We start from the raw sequence: 24,089 nt of genomic DNA, 5'->3' as shown, positions 1-24,089 counted from the left end.
CTTGGCTGTGCTTGTACAAGGAAGACAAGAAGTTGTATCAGTTCCTGCAGCAGAATTGATTAGCGTGTTCTTCCAACTGAAAGTTTGGGGGTTCAAAACCACTCAGGGACGAAATTTCCGATGTTTTTTTTCCTCATCAACACTCATTGTCATAGGGATCCGGGTTGTCAATGGCGGCAGGAAAGTTTTCCACAAATGTTGCCAGTTCTAATGTGAGTTTCCAACCAGAGAATCTTCCTCGTGTAAAGGAAATGTGATAACTGCTCGGCTACGAAAGCAACATGCAGCTCCTTGCAGAATATCAAACTGTGCTGTCTTATTGCACTGCAGGACCTTGTTTTGTGGAAGTATAATTCGGCGGAAAACCTTAGCCATGCGGCAGAGAAATTGATCTAACATTAGAATCATCAGATGACAGAGCACATCAGCAGCTCAGTCAACACCTCACACATGTGCGAACAACCTTACAGCAAATCCGCCCCCATCTTTCCCTCTTTTTTCCGAGCCATGCATTTTTCAGAATATCATTCAAAACCTGGAGAAGTATAAATGTCACTTTGCTTTGAGATGATGCATCCGGTTACTATTTAACAACAAACGGGAACATTCCTCACACTTAATTCTGTTAATGCTTCTACCGCTTTCGAGAGGGGAACTTTCCATGCGTGAGAGACCGTGATCCCTATTACCCTACACAAACCCTGCAATGTAGCAGGGAAACTTTCCGTGTGTGAGAGACCGTGATCCCTATTACCCTACACAAACCCTGCAATGTAGCGGGGAAACTTTCCGTGTGTGAGAGACCGTGATCCTTATTACCCTACACAAACCCTGCAATGTAGCGGGGAAACTTTTCGTGTGAGAGAGACCGTGATCCCTATTACCCTACACAAACCCTGCAATGTAGCGTGGAAACTTTCCGTGTGTGAGAGACTGTGATCCCTATTACCCTACACAAACCCTGCAATGTAAAGAGCCCAATTTAACACACAGAAGGCAGAGAGCCGGGAATTTTCATATTGAAAAGACCTAACTAGTGGAGTGCCACAAGGATCAATCCTAGGGCTTCAATGATTTACTATCTATATTAATAACATGGAGGAGGGGGCAGAGTGTAATGTATCCAAATTTTCTGGCGATACAAAAATAGGTGGGAGTGCATTTTGTGATGAGGACATAAGGAATCTGCAAGGGGGTATAGATTGGTTGAGTGAGTGGGCAAAAAACTTGGCAGATGGAGTTTAATGTAGGAAAGTGTGAAGTGATGCGCTTTGGACGAAAGAATCAAAAGGCAGACTATTATTTAAATGGAGAGAGACTCCAAAAAAGTGCAGCACAGAGGGATCTGGGTGTTCTTGTGCATTAAACACAATAGGTTAGCATGCAGGTGCAGCAAGTCATTAAGAAGGTAAATGGAATTTTGTCCTGTTTTGCTCGTGGTTGAAGTTTAAAAATCTGGAAGTCTTGTTACAACAGTGCAGGGTATTGGTGAGGCCCCATCTGGAGTACTGTGTACAGTTTTGGCCCCCGTATTTAAGAAAGGATATACTGGCATTGGAGGCAGTTCAAAATAGATTCAGGAGGCTACTTTTTGGGATGAAGAACAGCGAAACAGGTTAAGCCTTTATTCATTAGAGTTTAGAAGAATGAGGGGTGATCTTATTGAAACCTACAAGATTGTGAGGAGGCTTGACAGGTTCATGTAGAGAAGGCGTTTCCACTCGATCTAGGGAACATAGTTACAGAATAAGGGGGCACTCATTTAAAACTGAGATGCGAAGGAATTTCTTCTCTCAGAAGGTAGTAAATGTCTGGAATTCTCTACCCCAGAGAGTTGTGGAGGCTAGATCACTGAAAGTGTTTAAAGGGGAGGTAGATAGATTTTTGAAATATTGGGGAGTTGAGGGCTATGAGGAGCTGGCACGAAAAAGGAGTTGAGGCCTGGGGCAGATCATCCATCATCTTATTGAATGGCGGGGCAGGCTTGAGGGGCCGAATGGTCGATTCCTGCTCCTTTATCTCATGTTCTTATGTCCGTTTGAAATATGTCTCTGGTGAAAGGGGTCGGAAATAAAAATAAAAGGCACAGGTAGCATAGATAAACCAGGTTGTAAAAATTTAGCGCAGCTTCCCTGGTGGTCTAGTGGTCAGGATTCGGCGCTTTCACCGCCGCGGCCCGGGTTCGATTCCCGGTCAGGGAATGTTAATTCGTTGACCTCCTGCAAATTATGGAAATGAGTTTGGATAATTCCCTGAGAGAAATGCAGATCACCTTTGCCGGAATCAGTGTGAGCTCTAGTTTTGCATCAGAGTTGGAAATGTCATCCGGCCACAACCGGTAAGGAACAAACACAGAGGTGAAGATAGGGAATGAGAGAAGGGCTGTGATCGGCTGCAAAGAGAGGATGGTGCACGGCAAAATTAGCGGTAAATAGGGAAGATTTTACTGTTTACATCGACACAAATATCTCCCAGATCTGGTCCCAAATGTCGTGTTAAGTGAGAAGAAAACTCCTCGCTGAATCTTCCACTTCTTAGCTGCACCTCCTTCCAAACATTGCAAACTCCTCCTACATCTTCCATCCTGATATTTTTCTCTGTGACATTTTAATATGAAGCTGCACAACTAATGTGAATAAAGTTTGTGATGGTAAAAATGTGTTCACCCCCTCGGGGAACCGAGTCACATTGACACACAGAGGAACACACACAGACATATACACCGAGAGTGACAGAGGGCAAGGGTTTGTCTCTAAGGAGAGACAAACACCCAGAAAGCAAGCATGACACCAACCTGGCTCTGTTTTTGTTCCTCTACGACTACAAGTTTTGTGAATGTTTTCGCGAATGAAATGAAATAGGAAAATCCCCCTGGATACTTTGGTACTTGGATGGATTTGATTGAATCTAACCGATAATTAACTCTGTAGACACAGAGTTAAAACCAGGTATAATGAGCAGCGGGGAAACTCCAATGGATTTGAACTCCATCTCTGTAACCACTCGGCCACGGCAACTGGCCCTATGGACAGGTTAATGTTGTTGGTATATAAGATGGCTACAGCAGAAAGGCGGGCTTTCGGCCCATCTTCTCCGTGCTGGCTGGCTGGAAGAACAACTCAACTACTTCCACTGCCGTGCATTCTCACAAAAGCAATTAATATTTGTATTGCCTCTCCTCCTTCTCCCAGTTAAAATGAAACCCAATACACGCCCGCATTCACTTTGAGCTGGCACTTTGTCGTCAGAGGAGAGCATTCAAAGTCACCAACAGGCGAACCACCTATAGCTTTGGCAGCGGATCCACAAATAATGGAACCTGAATCCAGCGCCTGAGGCCATTCGGCCAGGCTACCTCTCACAACCTGCTGTTTCCCGTCGCCTTGATGGTGTTTCCACTGAAACAGAACATTAAAAACATCGAAAAAGGAACAGGAATTGGCCATAAGCCCCCTCGAACCTCCTCTCCCACTTAATAAGATCATGTGAGATCCCTAAGCTCAGCAACAATTTCCCATCTGATCTCGATAGCCCTTCATTCACTTAAAGTCCAAACATTTATCAGCCTTCAATATACTCATCGACTGAGGATCCACAGAGCTCCAGGCTACAGAATTCCCAAAGATTCATAAGCCTTTGAGTGAAGAAATGTCTCCTCACTTCAGTCCTAAATGGCTGACACATTATCCGGAGAATGTGGGCCCAGTTCTAGACGCTCCAGCCAGGGGGAAACAGCCTCTCAGCATGTTCACTGTCACTCTGGAATCAATCCAGTGTATCTTGGTTGCACACAGACAGCGAGTGAATGGAGGGAACAAAGAGCACAAAAGTGAACAGAGATAGAGACACAGGCAGAGAGACTGAGAGAGTGAAAGAGAGCGAGGCAGATATACAGGGACAAAAAGCCGCAGACAGAGGGAGAGAGAGTGGTCAGTCAGTCTTACATCACTTTATAAACAATGGAAAACAACCGAATAGTTATCAATAAATAGTGGCAATATTAAACTATTTGCAATTAAAATGCAGGAACTGTTTGGGATTTAACACATTCCCTGAGGGTGGAGATGGGCTGAAGGTTATCATTCAGGTTAATGTCGGGGATTATTCTTTATTAAGTTCATTTTTGCAAAAAAGCGCTATTAGAAAACCGGAGATTTAAATGAATGGGCAATTTCTCAGAGACAGAGAGAGAGAGAGAGTGAGAGAGCAATAAGTTTCGGTGAGTTAGACGCTGTCTCAGGTGGAGAGATGACAGACGTTCAATGAATGTGGCGACAAACGTGCCCGTCTTACCAAAGAAATGGTTGGCATGACATGAATTTTTAACAAGACCACACAACAGAATATACTATCAATAAATATTTGCGTTATTAGACGATCTGTAGTTTAAGAGAAAATAAACAAAGCTGAAACATTCTGCTGAAGGTAAATCTTTGTGGAATGATGCAGCATGATTTTTTTTCACACACACACACAGAACAGGCGATGTCTCATATGTAATTCTGTTGGCTGTAATGAAAATGAATATCAGGAGCTCTGCGGAACAAACAGTCAAACAAACAAAACCTCTAGTTTTAGGCCAAAGTCAGAGGCCCATTTGTAACTAAACGTCCACCTTAAAAAGACATAGAATAGTGTAGTAACAACAGAGACAGAGCCTGGCGTGGTAATTACTGAGACAGGGCCTAGTGCAATTTAAGCAGGGAAATTACTAGTGCAGTAATAATAGAGAAAGCATCTAATGTTACTTAAGCAAAGACGTGACCTAGTGCACGAATAACAGGGATGGGGACGAGTGCTATATTAACATAGACAGGGTCTACTGCTGCAATATGGGAGACGGGGCTAGTACAGTAGTTACTGATACAGGGCCTGGATCAACATCAAGTGAAATAGGGCAGTTATTACAGGCACAATGCATAGAGTAATTGTTTCCCAGAGTGTCTAAGGCCGTAATAACGGAGATTGCCTCCAGTGTAAGAGAGACAGACATGATCTCGTGGAGTAAAAACAGAGACAGGGAGAGTTGAATAGAAGCAGAGACAGAGGTAGAAAGACAAAGCCTCTGCAAAGACAGGATCCATTTTAATTGAAAAGACGGACAAGTCGAACGTGATACAGGCTAATATAGAGTCTAGTGTAAATTGTTCTGAAATGGTCTAGCGGAATATAAGTGCAGACATTATTCAGTGTGTTATAAGCAGTGCCGTGATCTAGTGGAACATAAGTGAGGCAGTGCCGAGTGCAGTAATAATTGAGACAGGACCTCGTGTAATACGAACCTGCCTAGTGTAGTAATAACACAGACCGGATCCATTATAAGTAAACTGATACAGGGTCTAGTGGAGCTTCACATAATTCAGGTCTCTTTGTAATATAAACTGACGCAGTGTCTGGTGATTTAAATACCGCCAAAGACACGAGATTAATACAAACAGAGACATGGACAAGTACAGAAATGAGAATAATGGCTTAGGACAATAACAACAGAAACAGGAAATTGTGTGAGATGAATGGTGTTTTGGTGCAGCATTACCTGAGACAGGGCCTAGTTTCATAGACACGTGGCAGGTTCTACTGGAGTAATTGCTGAGACAGGGTCTTGTGAAATGCAACTAAAAACATGTTCTAGTTTTCTATAACCAGAGACAAGCTCTAGTGCAGTGCCAACTGGGGCATGGCTTAATGTAACTTTAGCCAAAACCTGCTTCAGTGCAGTCATGACTGAGATAGTGCCAAGTGTATTGTGGCCCTAGTCCAGTACATAAACAACTGTGACTGAGCCAATTACAGGCACAATTGAGAGATGACCTTCTCTAATATGACCAGAGTCGTATCCTAGTGCAATAGAAACAGCGTCTAATTTAATATGAAACTCTTTCGAGTTATCAACAGTCACAGATTGCAACTCTTTTCGAGTACAATCACAGTTCTTGGTTTCCGGGAGTGGGACATGAACCCACAACCCTCTGATTCAAAGGCGAGGGTGCTATGAACTGAGCCACAACTGACACCTCTAATTTAATTTGAACAGAGACAGTGCCAAATGCAGTAATAATTCAGACACCGCCTGCTTCATGTGATGTGAGCAATCACGATTTCACTGCCAACCACTGGTCAAACTTCGCTATTGCAGGTGTTGTGAAAATGTCGATTCCATTTACTGTTTCTGAGATCACTGGTTAAAATCAGAAATAATGGAAAACTTAGTCGGCAGGATTCGAAGCTGTGCGGGGGAACACCCAATGGATTTCAAATCCATCGCCTTAACCACTCGGCCACGACTAAAGACTTTGGCGGAAGGCCTGTATTATTTATATGAAATCATACAATAGTTACAGCAGAGAAAGAGGGTCTTCTGCCCGCTTTGTCACTGTCACAACCCGACCATTTCCCCGGAACCCTGCAATTTATATTGTCCCTCCTCGTTCTCCCTCCCAAACTGGGAATGAAAGCGTGAGAATGAAAGAGGAAGAGAAGTGATGGGATTTGTAGATCCCAGGGGAAAGAGACTCCAGGAACAGTTCATTGTGACAGTTCACATAGCAACAAGAAAACAACATTCCCTGAGGAGGGCCAAGAGTGGGAGTGTGTTTAGTTCAAACACAGAAGACTTGTTCAGTCAATAACAGCATCGAGTGTGTTAGACATGAACATGAAGTGAACAGCGAGGTGAAATAGTGCTACAAGCTGCGGATGTACAGCTCCCAATTTCCAAAACCCACCAACCTCATCAATGCAGCTCCTCTGAACATTTCGAGGCAAATATTGATCCTTTATAAGGTGCCGTTCCCAGAACTATACACAGTCCTCCAGGTGTGATCTAACCAGGGCTTTGCATAGCTGTAGCAAACCTTTCCCTCTTTACTATAACAGCCTCTGTTACAGGGTATACAGCAAGGGGAATTAGATTGTATAGATCGAATAAGAAAAATATAGAGATGCTTCATCAGAATAAAATTCCTTTTCAAATTCCATTTGAAATGAACTTGATTGTTTCGAAACCTGTATAAGAATCCCCAGCCCACATCTCTGTGTCATCGGGTCAGGGAAACTTTGTTAATTTTCACACACTGAGCATGGACACGGCAGAAGCTCCTGCATCTCTTTCAGTTTTGTTTTTCTTAACTCAGAGTTTTCAAAAGGGAATTGGACAATGAATTGGAAGGAAGAAAAAAATCAGAGTTATGGAGAAAGGAAAGGAAATTGAGTCTAATTGAAAGAAAATTGTAAAAAGCTGATAATGATATGATGATTGAATGGTCTCCTCAAGCGGTCTGCCGTTTTATGATGACATTACCAGGTTAATTTGACGACAGCATTTCTAAATCTGCCACCCGAATCTTATTTCTGTAAAACAAGGACCCAAAGTGCTGCTGCAGGACCTCACAGTTTAACATGAGGTGCAGGTGCCTCTGGCTTTGTTAGGTATTGTTCTGTAGTGAACTGGTTATCACATGTGCACGAAATCACCAAGCCTCCTTAGACACCACCTTCCAAAACCATAACCATTACTATCTGGAAAGACAAGGGCAGCAAATAGATGGGAACACTGCCACCTGGAATTTCCCCTCCAAGTCACTCACCATTCTGACTTGGAAATATGTCGCTGTTTCTTCACTGTCGCTGGTTCAATATCCTGGAATTCCCTTCCTAAAAGCACTTTGGGTGTACCTACACCACATGGACAGTTGCATTTCAAGAAGGCAGCTCAGCACCACCTTCTCAAGGGCAACTAGGGATAGGCAATAAATGCTGGCCCAGCCAGCGAACCCCACATCCCGAGAATAAATTGCAAACTGTCTGCAGAATTAATCATTGGCGAAATAAAATTAAATCCAACCAAACACCCCCTTCCTTCTTACTTCCGTTCATCTCCATTCAGGATCATAATTCTTCTTATCCGTGTTACTAAACGTTATTTCAGTTGCAAACATTCATAAATTTGCAGTCTGAAAAGGAACGATAATTGGTCAAATTGGTGACATCCTTGCTTTCTGGGTCTTTGTCTCTCCTTCGGCCTCTGTTACTCTCGGTGCATATGTCTGTGTGTGTTAATGTGGTTCAGTCCCCTGAGGAGTTGAATACATTTTTACCATCACAAACTTTATTCGCATTGGCTAATCCATATTACCTGTGCCTTTTATTGTAATTTCAGGCCTCTTTCATTAGAGAAACGTTTCTCCCCAAAATGACACGTTTATATAAAACACAATCAACATCCATTGTCACACAACCACGGGTTGTTATTGGGTTCTTAAGCGACAATGAGAAAAAAATCCAACTCTCCTGTGCCCAACGAGTCCCAACAGTAATGATATTTTTATCTGAATATTAATTTCAAATATAATTTATAATCTGACCAACCATGCACCTCCAAATAACACATTCGAAATCTATGAAGCTATTGGATTCAAATAACCCCATTACTTATTCTCTCTTCTTCAGCTCCACAGTGAGTGAGACAGGGAAAAGCAGAAAAGCAGCAACATTCTGGCCCCGCACTCTCCAATCACCCGCTGCCAGCAGAAAGATACAGTCGCTTTGCTGAGTGTTTATTTTGTGAAATGGTGAAGAGCGAATATAAGAAGCTTGTAAGATAATGCGTTCAGTTAATATCCAACAACAAACAGGAACAAGGCAGCTTTTCTCTCACTTAAAAGGGCAAGTTTTTATAATACTACAGCATACTACAACAACTTACATTTAGAAAGCGCCTTTAACCTGTTGAAACGTCACAAGGCGACGCCCATGGTCATTATATAACAAAGTGTGACGCTGAGCCTCATAATCGGTCAGCTGACTAAAAGCTCTGTCAAAGAGGGAGGCTTTAAGAACTTTCTTAAAGGAGGAAAGTATCGATTTCATGTTCCAGCCAACAGCAATGGTTGTTCTCATTGGCTGAAGAAGCCACTTGTGTTCAACCTGAACAGACCATTGAGCCGGAGAAAGTTGACTGGTGAAAGAGATCGGGAAAGAAAAAATTCCAAAAGTAGCCTCCATGAGCCGAATTTCCAAACTGGTTAGCAGCTTCCTGATGGCCGACTGGTTCGGGTTCAGCACTTTCACTGCATCACCCCGGGTTTGATTCCCTGTCAGGGAATTGCGATTTTCTGCTCTTGGGCGAACTGCTAAAGCCAACATTATTGTCTTCCTGGCTGAAAACAACACAGCACAGTTCTGTCACATTCAGGGCAATGAGAGTTGAAGTTTCACATCAGAACTGAAATGTCTCACGTGCAACAAGTCGAGAATAAATCCAGAGTCGGAGTGAGGAAGTGAAAATAAAAGAGAAGGGCTGTGATAGGTAACAAAGCACTGACTGTAGAGCTGGTGATGCGAGGCAAAATATTATTCCTGTATTACCCATGTTACCTTCAATTCTAATTTCCTTATTTATCCCATTCCCAACATTCCCACTACAGTTTGGTGGTATATAAACAACTCCCACTAATGTTTGATGCCTCTTACTATTTATTAGCTCCACCCAAACTTATTCTTCAATCTAAGATCCTCTCCCACTAATGTGCGGATCTGGTCCCTTATTAACAGCACTAACCCACCTCCTTTTCCTTTTTGCCCATCCTTCTTAAATGACGATTGCTCTTGAATATTCAGATCAACCAATCACACTGCTCTGTCAAAGCAGAACACATGGCCGATTGGCCAATTTCTTTGCTGTAACTTTCTGCCATTTTGTGTTTCCCAACACCCCAGTTGTATCTCTCTAAATTTTACTGCCATTTTCTAACTCAATCCATCGAGATGTAATCCCTGCCCTTCTATCCGACGCTTTGAATTCAAGACAATGAGCAAATTCAGTGGGTTTTCTTGTCATTTCTATCACTGAATTTGACACCTGACTCGTTCAACGGCAATTAAGTAGTCTCAACCGTTCACCCCTTCAAAATGAACCTGTTGTGTTGCTTCTTGCAGTGCATCTGCTAAACAACATAAGCTCATCCCAGCTCCGCTTTCTTCATAGTGAAATCCAGTGTGAAAATATGAACAATTTCAAAGCTTAACAACGTGCACAAGACTGGAAGGAGAATGTGGCTGTGGATAATTCACACTGTGCACATTCCTGTTATCAGCATCTCGGACAATCAGGAAAATGAGATCCTGTAAACCCTTCCCTTCTCAAATTCTCGTGTCTTCCTTCCCTGTCCCTGCTTCCCAGGGAAATATTGAGTTCATGGACTTACTGTGTCTGCATCAAGCAACTAATTGACTTGGGAGCTTGGGAGGTGAGGCAGGGACAGAAGCAGAAACAGATGTGACATGACAGTGTTTGGAATTTGATATGTTTCAGTTACTTTCAGTGATGAATTTCTGCCCTGTGTTCCCTTGTCAGTTTCACAGGAGCTGCAGTGATGAGGTTGGTGGGTTTTGGAAATTGAAAGTTGCACATGAGCAGCTTGAACAGCAGGTCGAACAAGTGCCAGTTCAGATTGAATGTTTGGGTTTGTGTGCGGTGTTTCATTTTAACAGGAAGGGTGAGGAGAGACAGCATCAATATAAATTGCTGTGGGGAACAGGCGATATTTTGGAATTAGTTAAATGGCTCTTCAGAGAGATGGCATGGACATGATGGGCTGAATGTACTTCTCTGCTGTAATCATCTATAATTTTATACCGACCATATTAACTTGTGCATAGGGCCGTTCGCCATAGCCGAGTGGGTACGGCGATGGAGTCCAAACCCATTGGGTTTTTCCGCTTTTCATTATTCCTGCTTAAACTCTGTTTCTACAGAGTTAATTATCGGTTACATTGAATCAAGTCCATCCAGAAACTCGGGAGTTATCCTATTTCCGTTCACTCCTGAAAACATTCACGAATCTTGCATTCGGAAATGGAACAGAAACGGAGCCAGGTTGGTGTCAGGCTTGCTTTCTGGGTGTTTGTCTCTCCTTAGAAACAATAACTTGCCCTCTGTCACTCTCGGTGTCTATGTCTGTGTGTGTTCCTCTGTGTGTGTCAATGTGGTTCAGTTCCTCATTTTTACCATCCAAACATTATTCACCTTATTCCTGCGGCTTCATATTAAGATGGTCCAGAGAAAACAAAAGCGCTGTTTTAAAAGATGTAAGAGGACATTTATTTCTGTTTCTTTTTGAGTGCAGGCTGTTCAGCTACTAAATGCCCGGACGTGACAAAACGGAGGATGATTATATATTCTAATTCAGTGCCAATGCCGGCCAACGTAATGGTTGTTTCTGCTCTGACTGTGGTTGAGTGGCCGAATGGACCGAGCTGCTGGTCGAGGTTCCTATGATTTGGGCTCCACTCCCGCGGTTATTAAACTTTCCGGTGGTTTGCTTTTGAGACACTTCCTAAAAATGCTCCGTGCGACCGGCTGATCTGTGCAGTGTTGCATTTTGGTTGGGAGGATGGGGAGAGTCAGTCTAAGTTGGGTTAATAGCAGGGACTGAAAATCCTTTTTCTCTCTTACTCCCTGTACGCATTCTATTATTTTATACAAGCAACAGTTCGATTTCACTAAATAGTTGTGGCCAAGTGATTTTAACTGACGGTCTGCAGAATTACTTATCGGTTATTTGGAATAAAAACCATTCAAATACCCCCGTGTTTCTTATTCCCGTTCATCTGCAAACATTCACTAAATTGGCAATTGGAAATAGAAGAGTAATTGACCATTCCTGATCAACCAATCACAACTGCTCTTTGACAGCAGCACGCCAGGCCGAATGGCCTCTTACTTTCCGTAACTTTCTATAATGTTATGTTTCCCAATACCACGGATGCTCTTTCCCGGTTATTCTGCCATATTATAACCCATTCTATCGAAATGTACTTTGTTACCTTGTGTCCTGTCCTTCTGAATTCAAGACCCGGAGTGAATTCAGTGAGAAGTTTTCTTGCCATTTCTAGTAAGAGATTTGGAACCAGACCAGTTGAATGACAGTTTAAATGGTGCCAGCCCTTCACTGCAGCTCATTGTGTTTTTGAGTGGAGATGATTTCTGTTTGTTACAAAGTGCAGGATCATCTGATTAACTGACGGAGCTGGATCCAGGTTCCGAATGATCAATTCCTACTTAATTACTTTTGTTCTATTTCGGTGGCAATGCCAATGAAGGAGATGATTACTAATTTTCACCTATGTGGTAGCGTGGCCGAGCGGTCTAAGGCGCTGGATTAAGGCTCCAGTCTCTACGGAGGCGTGGGTTCGAATCCCACCGCTGCCAAATATTTAGCAGCCCCATTTGAACAAACACACACCACCGAAAATTGAGCATGCTGCATTTTTTCAAGAAGAAAGAGAAGAGACAATATAAATGTGAGTTGCTGTGGGGAAAAGGTAGGGTGTGGATTTATAGTAGTTGAGTTGCTCTTCCAGAGAGTCGGCTTGTGAACGACATGCTGAATGACCGTCTGATGTAGCCGCCTATGATTTTATACAAACAGCAGTGACGTCAGTGCAGGTCCTGTGTTCACGGTGGAGTGGATAAGGGGATCGGGTTGGAATCCTGTGGGGTCTCCTCACAGACTTCCAAATCCTACCAGCTCCAGTTCTCATTATTCCTGATTTTGATAAGGTGCCTATGGAGTTAATTATTAGATTAGTCAAAAAGAAAAGGGAAGCATTTGTAAGGGCTAGAAGGCTGGGGACAGATGAAGCCCGTGGAGAATACAAAACAAGTAGGAAGAAGCTTAGGCAAGGAGTCAGGATGGCTAAAAGGGGTCATGAAAAGTCACTGGCAACAAGGATTAAGGAAAATCCCAAGGCCTTTTATACATATGTAAAAAGCAAGAGGGTAGCCAGGGAAAGGATAGGCCCACTCAGGGACAGAGATGGGAATCTGTGTGTGGAGCCAGAAGAAAGGGGAGAGATACTAATTGACTACTTCCCATCAGTATTCACCAAAGAGAAGGACTTAGCGGTCGATTTGTCTAGGGAAGAGTGTGTAGATAGCCTGGATCATGTTGAGATCAAAAAAGAGGAGGTGTTAGGCGTATTGAAGAATATTAAGGTGGATAAGTCCCCAGGGCCAGATGGGATCTACCCCAGAGTACTGAGGGAGGCAAGGGAGGAGATTGCTGAGGCCTTGACAGAAATCTTCGTATCCTCACTGGCTACGGATGAGGTCCCAGAGGACTGGAGAATGGCCAATGTTGTTCCACTGTTTAAGAAGGGTAGCAGGGATAATCCAGGAAATACAGGCTGGTGAGCCTTACGTCAGTGGTAGGGAAATTATTGGAGAAGATTCTTCGTGACAGTATTTACTACATTTGGAAGCAAATGGGCGTGTTAGTGAGGGGCAGCATGGTTTTGTCAAGGGGAAGTCGTGTCTCACTAACTTGATCGAGTTTTTCGAGGAAGTGAGAAATATGATCGACGATGGAAGGGCAGTGGATGTTATATACATGCATTTCAGTAAGGCCTTTGACAAGGTCCCTCATGGCCGACTGGTACAGAAGGTAAAGTCGGATGGGATCGGAGGTGAGACGGCAAGATGGATACAGAATTGGCTTGGTCATAGAAGACAAATGGTAGCAGTGGAAGGGTGCTTTTCTGAATGGAGAGCTGTGACTAGTGGAGTTCCGCAGAGATCAGTGCTGGGACCTTTGCTGTTTGTAGTATACATAAATGATTTGGAGCAAAATGTAACTGGTCTAATTAGTCAGTTTGCAGACGACACTAAGGTTGGAGGAGTTGCAGATAGTGAGGAGGATTGTCGATAGATAGAACGGGATATAAATCGGTTGGAGACTTGGGCGGAGAAATGGCAGATGGATTTTAATCCGGACAAATGCGAGGTAATGCATTTTTGAATGTCTACTACAGGCAGGAATTATACAGTAAATGGCAGAACCCTTAAGTGCATCGACTGGCAGAGGGATCTGGGTGTACAGGTCTATAGGTCACTGAAAGTGGTAACGCATGTGGATAAGGTAGTCAGGAAGGCATATGGCATGCTTGCCTTCATTGGCAGCGGTATTGAGTATAAAAGCTGGGAAGTCATGCTGCAGCTGTATAGAACCTTGGTTAGGCCACACTTGGAATATTGCGTGCAATTCTGGTCGCCACATTACCAGAAGGATATGGAGGCGTTGGGGAGGGTGCAGAGGAGGATTACCAGGATGCTGCCTGGTCTGGGGGTTATTAGCTATGAGGAGAGGTTGGAGAAACTCGGATTATTCTCACTAGAGCGACGGAGATTGAGGGGCGACTTGACAGAAGTTTACAAAATTATGAGTGGCATGGACAGAGTATATAGTCAGAAGTTTTTTCCCAGGGTGGAAGAGTCAATTACTAGGGGGACATAGATTTAAGGTGAGAGGAGAAAACTATAGAGGAGATGTGTGGGGCAAGTTTTTTACGCAGAGGGTAGTGAGTGTCTGGAATTCGCTGCCAGAGGAGTTGGTGGAAGCAGGTACGATAGTCGTGTTTAAGAGGCAGCTTGACAAATACATGAACAGGATGGGAATAGAGGGGTACGGACCCCGGAAGTGCAAAATATTTTAGTTGATGGGCCATATGATCGGCGCAGACTTGGAGGGCCGAAGGGCCTGTTCCTGTGCTGTACTTTTCTTTGATCTTTGTTCTTTTATTTTGTTTGGAAAAACGCGGAGAGTCCATGCAAATATAAATTGTTTGGGGGTAAAGGGGGGTCTGTGGAATTGGTTGAGTTGCTCTTCCAGAGAGCCAGCACGGACATGATGGGCCGAGTGACTTATTTTGCAGCCATTTCTGATTTGATAAGAACATATTTGAGCTCGGAAGCTGCTGTTAGTCGTGGCTGAATGTTTAAGGTGACGGATTTGAAATCCATTGGGGTTTCCCCCTGTAGGATTGAATCCTGCTGACTACAGGTCCCAATATTCCTCATTTTGATCAGGTGCCTCCAACCTCACTCCAGCGGCTCCTGTGAAACTGACAAGGCGACACATGGCAGAAATTAATCACTGAAAGTAACTGACACACATCAAATTCTGCCGCTTTCATGTCGCATCTTTTAACTCCCTGTTCTCCCTCTCAGACATTTCCAGGTCTGTCAAATGTCATCCACCCGGGAGTTCAACCTCTACCTCGTTCTACTGAATATGGTCCATTTTCGGTACGTTGCAGCTAGTAGGTGTCTCCATAGCTCAGCGTTTAGATTACTGGACTTGTAAACCACGGGTCAGGCGTTCAATATTTGCTGAGATCTATGTTTATTCGTCAGCTGAGAATAACGTGGAAATTTGAGAGACTGCATAAGAAGAAAAAACAAAATGCTGCAGAGAAGCATTTTGCTTTTAAGTTAAAATACTGTGGATGCTGGAAATCTGTATTAAAAACAGAAAATGCTGGAAAAGTTCAGCATCTGACAGCATCTGTGGAGAGAGAAACAGAGTCAATGTCTCGAGTCATTGTAACTCTTCTTCAGAGCTGAAGAGAAGCAGCAATGTGATGAAAGTTATACTGTTTTCGAGGGAGTGGGAGGGAGCAAGTGGGAAGATCAGCGATAGGTGGGGGCTAAGGGGGGATTGACAATGATGGCGGGGCACAAGACAAAGGGAATGTTAATGGTAGTGGGAAGGGTAAAAACAGGTGCCGATTGTGACATAAAGGTAAGAAAGCAGAATGTGTTAATACAGAACAAGGATCAGCACTCTGTGAAAGAACAACGTAGAGCAACTGACAGATGGCCCTTTAGGGGCCTCCCTCCTCACCTTCCAAGGGCCCAAACACTCCTTTCCGGTGACGCACCGCTTCACTTGCATCTCCTTCAATTTAGTCTACTGCATTCTCTGCTCCCAATGCAGTCTCCTCTACACTGGAGAGACCAAACGCAGACTGGGTGACCGCTTTGCAGAACACCTTCGGTCTGTCCGCAAGCATTACCCAGACCTCCCTGTCGCTTGCCATTTCAACACCCCACCCTGCTCTCATGCCCACATGTCCGTCCTTGGCCTGCTGCATTGTTCCAGTGAAGCTCAACGCAAACTGGAGGAACAGCACCTCATCTTCCGACTACACATTTTACAGCCTTCCAGACTTAACATTGAGTTCAACAACTTCAGACCATGAACTCTCTCCTCCACTTTGACCCTTTTTAAAATCCTTTTATAAAAATGTATTTTTATTTTCTTATTTTTATTTTCTTATTTTTATTCATTTATTCATTATTTCATCCCTCCTTTTAAACCCCTTTTCTATCCTTTTTCCCCAAAGCACCGCCCTTCCCCCCTACCCCACCCTCAAAGGGCCATCTGTTACTCTTTCCATGTTGGTTTTTCACAAAGTGCTGACCCTTGTTCTGCTATTCACACATTCTGCTTTTTCACTTTTATGCCACTATCAGCACCTTCTTCAGCTCTGACCACAACCATTAACAGCCCATTTTCCTTGTGTCCATGACACCTTTGTCAATCTCCCCTTAGCTCCCACCTATCGCTGACCTTCTATCCAGCATCACCTGCTCTACTCTCCCTGCCCCGCTTCAGCAGTATATATTCCATCCCTTTCTGCTTCTCTTCAGCTCTGAAGAAGAGTCATAGGGACTCGAAACATTAACTCTGTTTCCCTCTCCACCGAGTCTGTTAGACCTGCTGAGTTTTCCCAGCATTTCCTGTTTCTGTAATATATAAGAAGTGATTGGCTAACAAAATACCAGACGGAGAAAAATGCAGCGAAGTCTGAAGCTACTCACTTGGTCGTAAGAATAATTTTTAAAAACAACAAAGCAGGACATGTTTCAAAAGGTGAGAAAGTTGTGCTGATGTTCAAAGAGACTTGGCTGTGCCTGTACAAAGAGCACAGAAAGTTGCATCAGTCTCTGCAGCACAATTGGTCAGCGCGTTCGGCTGTTAACTCTAAAGTTTGGTGGTTCGGAGATGAAGCCGTTAATGTTTTTCCCCCATCAACATTCACTGTTACTGAGATCCGGGTTGTCAATGGCAGCAAGAATATTTTCCACAAATGCTGCCAGTTCCACTGTTCTTCAATGGGGTTCGATTCAGGGAATTCTCGGCGTGTAAAGCAAATGTGATAACTACTAGACTACAAAAGCTGCACGCAGCTCCTTACAGAACGACCTGGAATATCAAACTGTGCTGTCTTATTGCACTTCAGAACCTTGTTCTGTGGAAGTACAATTCGGCTGAAAACCTGAGCCACGCGACAGAGAAATTGATCTAACATTAGAATCATCAAATGACCCAGCACATCAGCAGCTCATTCAACACCTCACACATGTGCGAACAACTTACAGCAAATCCACCCCCATCTTTCCCTCTTTTTTCCGAGCAATGCATTTTTCAGAATATCATTCAAAACCTGGAGAAGTATAAATGTCACTTTGCTTTGAGATAATGCATCCATTTACTATTTAACAACAAACGGGAACGATGCAACCATTCCTCACACTTAATTCTGTTAATGCTTCTACCGCTTTCGAGCGGGGAAACTTTCCGTGTGTGAGAGACCGTGATCCCTATTACCCTACACAAACCCTGCAATGTAGCTGGGAAACTTTCCGTGTGTGAGAGACCGTGATCCCTATTACCCTACACAGACCCTGCAATGTAGCGGGGAAACTCCGTGTGTGAGAGACCGTGATCCCTATTACCCTACACAAACCCTGCAATGTAAAGAGCCCAATTTAACACGCAGAAGGCAGAGAGCCGGGAATTTTCAGATTGGAAAGACGTAACTAGTGGAGTGCCACAAGGATCAATCCTAGGGCTCAATTATTTACTATCTATATTAATAACTTGGAGGAGGGGCAGAGTGTAATGTATCCAAATTTTCTGAGGATACAAAAATAGGTGGGAATGCATTTTGTGATGAGGACATAAGGAATCTGCGAGTGGGTATAGATTGGTTGAGTGAGTGGGCAAAAAACTTGGCAGATGGAGTTTAATGTAGGAAAGTGTGAGGTCATGCACTTTGGACGGAAGAATCAAAAGGCAGACTATTATTTAAATGGAGAGAGACTCCAAAAAAGTGCAGCACAGAGGGATCTGGGTGTTCTTGTGCATTAAACACAATAGGTTAGTATGCAGGTGCAGCAAGTAATTAAGAAGGTAAAGGGAATTTTGGCCTGTATTGCTAGTGGATGGAGTTAAAAATAGGGGAGTCTTGTTACAACTGTGCAGGGTGTTGGTGAGGCCGCATCTGGAGTCCTGTGTGCAATTTTGGCCCCCTTATTTAAGAAAGGATATACTGGCATTGGAGGCAGTTCAAAATAGATTCAGCAGGCTCATTTTTGAGATGAAGAACAGCGAAACAGGTTAAGTCTTTATTCATTAGAGTTTAGAAGAATGAGGGATGATCTTATTGAAGCCTACAAGATTCTGAGGGGGCTTGACAGGTTAATGTAGAGAAGGCGTTTCCACTCGTGGGGAATCTCGAACTAGGGAACATAGTTACAGAATAAGAGAGCACTCATTTAAAACTGAGATGCGAAGGAATGTCTTCTCTCAGAGGGTAGTAAATGTCTGGAATTCTCTTCCCCAGAGAGTTGTGGAGGCTAGATCACTGAAAGTATTTGAAGAGGAGGTAGATAGATTTTTGAAATATCGGGGAGTTGAGGCCTATGAGGAACTGGCACGATAGAGGAGTTGAGGCCTGGGCAGATCATCCATGATCTTATTGAAAGGCTTGAGGGGCCTTTCCTGCTCCTTCTTCTCATGTTCTTATGTTCGTTTGAAACGTGTCTCTGGTGAAAGGGGTCGGGAATAATAATAAAAGGCACAGGTAACATAGATAAGCCAGGTTGTAAAAGCTTGCTCTAGCTTCCCTGGTGGTCTAGTGGTCAGGATTCGGCGCTTCCACCACTATGGCGTGGGTTCGATTCCCAGTCAGGGGATGATAATTCGTTGGCCTCGTGTAAGCTATGAAAATGAGTTTGGATAATTCCATTAGAGAAATGCAGATCACCTTTGCCGGAATCAGTGGCGTGGGAGCTTGAATTTTGCATCAGAGTTGGAAATGTCATCTGGTCACAACCGGTAAGGAACAAACACAGAGGTGAAGATAGGGAATGAGAGAAGGGCTGTGATCGGCTGCAAAGCGCTGATAATAGAGAGGATGCTGCACGGCAAAATAGAGCGGTAAGAGGGAAGATTTTACCGTTGACATCGACACAAATGTCTCCCAGATCAGGTCCCAAATCTCGTGTGAAATGAGGAGAAAACTCGCTTAATCTTCCACTTTTTAGCTGCACATCCTTCCAAACATTGCAAACTCCTCCTGCATTTTCCATCCTGATGTTTTTCTCTGTAACATTTTGATATGAAACTGCACAACTAATGTGAATAAAGTTTGTGATGGTAAAAATGTGTTCACCCCCCTTGGGAACTGAACCACGTTGACGCACACAGACATATACACCGAGAGTGACAGGGGGCAAGGGTTTGTCTCTAAGGAGAGACAAACACCCAAAAAGCAAGCATGTCACCAAGCTGGCTCTGTCTTTGTTCGCCTACGACTACAAGTTTCGTGAACGTTTTCGTGAATGAAATGAAATAGGAAAACCCTCTTGGATGCTTTAGTGTTTGGATGGATTTGATTGAATCTAACCGATAATTAACTCTGTAGACACAGAGTTAAAACCAGGAATAATGAGCAGCGGGGAAACCCCAATGGATTTGAACTCCATCGCCTTAACCACTTGGCCACGGCAACTGGCCCTTTGAACAGGTTAATGTTGTTGGTATATAAGGTGACTACAGCAGAGAGGCGGACTTTCGGCCAATCTTCTCCGTGCTGGCTGTCTGGAAGAACAACTCAACTACTTCCACTGCCGTGCATTCTCACAAAAGCAATTAATAATTGTATTGCCTCTCCTCCTTCTCCCAGTTAAAATGAAACCCAATACACGCCCGCATTCACTTTGAGCTGGCACTTTGTCGTCAGAAGAGAGCATTCAAAGTGACCCACCTATAACTTTGGCAGCGGTTCCACAAATAATGGAACCTGAATCCAGCGCCTGAGGCCGTTCAGCCAGGCTACCTCTCTCAACCTGCTGTTTCCCGTCGACTTGATGGTGTATCCACTGAAACAGAACATTAAAAACATCGAAAAAAGAACTGGAATAGTCCATAAGCCGCCTCGAGCCTCAAACTCAGCACTAATTTCCCATCTGATCCCGATAGCCCTTCATTCACTTAAAGTCCAAACATTTATCCATCTCAGCCTTCAATATACTCATCGGCTGACGATCCACAGAGCTCCAGGCTACAGAATTCCAAAGATTCACAAGCTTTTGGGTGAAGAAATGTCTCCTCACCTCAGTCCTAAATGGCTGACACATTATCCGGAGAATGTGAGCCCAGTTCTAGACGCTCCAGCCAGGGGGAAACAGCCTCTCAGCATGTTCACTGTCACTCAGGAATCAATCCATTGAATCTTGGTTGCGCACAGACAGCGAGTGAATGGAGGGAACAAAGAGCACAAAAGTGAACAGAGATAGAGACACAGGCAGAGAGACTGAGAGAGTGAAAGAGAGCGAGGCAGATATACAGGGACAAAAAGCGGCAGACAGAGGGAGAGAGAGTGGTAGACACTGAAAGGAACAGATACACTTCACCATTCCACGTGATCGTTAACTTAGATTGACAGACCGAAAGACAGAAATAAAGACTTACATTTAAACAGAGCCTTTCACCAACCCAGGACAACGGGAGGCTCTTTAGAGCCAATTAAATCTTTTTGAAATGTAGTCACTGTTGTAATCTAAAAGCAGAGAGAGTTTGATTAAAATGCTGATTCAGTAGATGAGAAAATTCGATCTTAAGAAATCCATCACAATGTAGAATCTTTCTTTCTATCTCCCCAAACATTTCATGGTTTGTTTGATGCAGATTCAGCAGATGGAAATCTGCAGCTGAGTGAATAAATTTCACCTCGAGTCCCTGATGAAACAGGGACAAAGCATCCCATTTCTATCAGGTCATCTCTCAGCCTTCTCTTTTCTAGAGAAAAGAGCTTCAGGCTGTTCAGCCTTTCCTGGTGATTATAACCTATCCGTTCCTGGAACATTTGTGAATCAACTTTAATTTTCCTGTTCCTTCCGACACCCGACAGCAGTAGAAACAGTTCCTAATGTTCGAGTGATTTCAGTTTGGACTATTCGTATTTAAAAGTTCATTCTCTCGATGTGTCCATTGCCTTAGCCACTCAACCACAAGGACTCGGTGTCTGTCTATTTAAATGTTGCTGTGTGACAATTTTGATCATCCTCCACTTTGTAACAAACCGACCCTCAGAAGCTGAAAAGTCTTCATTCAAAAAAAAGAAAGAAAACCCCTGTTGTATATTTTAAAACTGCTCTTTTTATTCTCTGTACCACCTTAATATGAAGCCACACAACTAACGTGAATAATGTTGTGATGGTGAAATGGGGAACTGAACCGCACTGACACACACACAGGAACACACACAGGCATATACACCGAGATTGACAGAGGGCAAGGGTTTGTCTCTAAGGAGAGGCAAACACCCAGAAAGCAAGCATGACGCCAAGCTGGCTCTGTTTTTGTTCCATTTCTAGTTGTAACTTCTGTGAACGCTTGCAGACGAATGGAAATTAGAGAACGCTGGGGGTTTTGGATGTTTTTTATTCAACTTAATCGATCATTAATTGTGCAGGTACACTCTAAAATTCAGGAATGATAAGCAGAGTAGTTGTCAGGATTCCAGCCCAACTGTGGAGACCCCATTAGATTCAAAACCTGTTTCCTTAACAACTCAGTCGCGAATCCAAGCCCCAGATTTGCATGTATGTAGTTTGTATAAAATCATAGACGGCTACATCAGACGGTCATTCAGCATATTGTTCACATGCCGACTCTCTGGAAGAGCAACTCACCGACTGCAATTCCACACCCCGCCTTTTTCCTACAGCAACTCATATTTATATTGTCTCTCCTCATTCTCCCGATCAAAGTAAAACACCGCACACTCCGCTGGCTTTAATGTGAGTTGGTATCTGTTGGTTCAAATTGGACAGCTGCAGATCCTAAAAGGAAGATAACTTGAACGTTTGGCTACGGTGAGATTCGAACCTACGTTTCTGTAGAGATTGGAGCCTTAATCCAGCGGCTTGGACCGCTCAGCTACGCTATCACGTTACAAAGGACTAGTCATAATTTCCTTCACTGGTATTGCCAACGAAAAGAACAGAAGCAAAGGAGCAGGGGGAGGTCATTGGGAAACTGGAACCAGCTCCGCCAGTGAATCAGATCATCCTGCACTTTGTAACAAACAGAAATCATCTCCACTGCTAACTTCTTTTTTCAATGTTTCATTATTTCGATGTTTCAAATGATATTTCTTTTTTCCTTTGTGACTCTGCGTGTTTACTCAATGAAATGTTGGTAATGGGTAATGAGATTGTAAATGTTGACTCAGAAAAATGAGATGTTTGGTCAGGGTGGATATTTTTTGATAATTTGATTTGACATCAACGATTTCAAAAAATTTGAAAACTTGTCAAAGGTTTCCGAGTCCAACTCTTCATGTCATTGGGTCAGGAAAACTTTGTTAACTTTCATACATTATGCATGGACACAGCAGAAGGCCCTGCATCTCTTTAAATAGTGTTTTTTCTTAACGCAGAGTTTTCAAAAGGGAATTGGACAATGACTTGAAAGGGAGAAAAAGATCAGGGTTATGGAAAGAGACAAATAAATTGAGATTAACAAGAAAGCCCGTTGAACAAACCTGACATAGATTGATTGTCCGAAAGACCTCTTACTGCGCTGTACCATTTGATGAGGACATTGTTGATCAGTCTGTCTCCAGCATTCATAATGAGAACAGCCGAATTCCATTTCTTCAAAACAAAGACCCAAAGTGCTGCTGCATGACGTCACCGCTTACCATTTTAGTGAAGCCCATTGAGCCTTTGTGCTGTTTCCTGTTTCTGTGGTGCAGTGATTTTCATGCTTGCCCAGCACATGAAACGTTCTCCGATTTAAAACATAATCAGAATTTGTGGGTTCTCGTTAAAGCCACGTGACCTGATCAGCGTTTATCCCTGAACCAAGAGCACATGGTCTGCTCATTGTGACGTGCCTGGTTTTGGCTGTTTCCTGAGCGATGATTGGCTGCCGTGTTCCCTACATTACAACAACGACAGCACTTCAATTAAAGCAAAACTGCGGAAATCTGGAAAGGAAAACAGAAAATACAGGAAAAACTCAGCAGGCCTGACAGCATCTTTTGAGAGAGAAACCTGCTGAGTTTTCCAACATTGTCTGTTTTTATTTGAAAAAGTACTTAATTGGCTGGAAAGTGGTATGAGACATCCACTGGTCTGAAATAGCGCTATTAAAATGCAAGTCTTTCCTTCTTTAACTATCTTAAATCCCATTCCTCTGGTTACTGACCCCTGTCAGTGGAAACAGTTTCTCCCCATCTGCTCTATCAAACCGCCCTGTCCCCGTTACCCGCACCCCCATCACTTTGAGCAGCTCCGTGAAATCTCCGTTTAACCTTCTTTGCTCCATAGAGGACAATCCCGGTCTCCATAAACTCTCCACAAAACTGAATTTCCTCATCCCTGGACATGATGCAAGGCGGAGGATTGAGACGAGATTTTGGAATATATTGTCAGTTGGCAGGTGGGAAAATGGAGAAGGAACCAAAATAGAAATCTCAGTCTCCAGCTTTGTGAATCTTCAGATATTCTTTGGGAACCGGAATCAGAGGAGAATGAAGGGTGAACTGTCCGACTGACCAGAGACAGTCAAGGCACCTTTCCCTTCTTTAAGACGTTGGAACATTGACTCTGATGTTATCAGTGAAATTAACTGATCTGAGACATTGAAAGGATTCTCGTTACTGCACATCAGGAATTCAAACCTAATATCGGCTTCGGGACAATCAGTATACTTGGTAACAGTCAAGGCACCGAAAGGCTCGAAGGAAGACGGCACCGGTTGTAGGAGAGCTGGTTCCCGGTGACATGGATGTGTCTGCAGTGGGTGGGATCAGACTGTTTCCATGTATCCACAATGAATGTCCCACCCTTTATTTTGGAAGAGTAAAACTGATAGAGAACAATTGTCATTCCTGTAGCAGCAATCTGAAACTTTAACTCGATGACACCCTGGTTCGAGGTTGCATCG

At 43.5% G+C, this 24,089-nt stretch overlaps 3 non-coding genes across 3 annotated transcripts; 2 read left to right on the top strand and 1 right to left on the bottom strand.

Annotated features, from left to right (window-relative positions):
* The first annotated feature begins 2,129 nt into the window (after window positions 1-2,129).
* Window positions 2,130-2,201, top strand: trnae-uuc (transfer RNA glutamic acid (anticodon UUC)). Its single transcript has one exon. It is a non-coding gene; the product is annotated as a tRNA-Glu (tRNA).
* Window positions 2,202-6,205: 4,004 nt separating this feature from the next.
* trnas-uga (transfer RNA serine (anticodon UGA)) lies at window positions 6,206-6,288 on the bottom strand. The gene has a single exon. It is a non-coding gene; the product is annotated as a tRNA-Ser (tRNA).
* A 5,841-nt stretch (window positions 6,289-12,129) lies between these two features.
* trnal-aag (transfer RNA leucine (anticodon AAG)) lies at window positions 12,130-12,211 on the top strand. Its single transcript has one exon. It is a non-coding gene; the product is annotated as a tRNA-Leu (tRNA).
* The last annotated feature ends 11,878 nt before the right edge of the window (window positions 12,212-24,089 follow it).

The sequence above is a fragment of the Cetorhinus maximus genome, chromosome 23 (assembly GCF_964194155.1).
Source record: "Cetorhinus maximus chromosome 23, sCetMax3.hap1.1, whole genome shotgun sequence".
In the NCBI taxonomy this organism is placed as follows: domain Eukaryota; kingdom Metazoa; phylum Chordata; class Chondrichthyes; order Lamniformes; family Cetorhinidae; genus Cetorhinus; species Cetorhinus maximus.
This window is presented reverse-complemented; position numbering and strand designations above follow the sequence as displayed.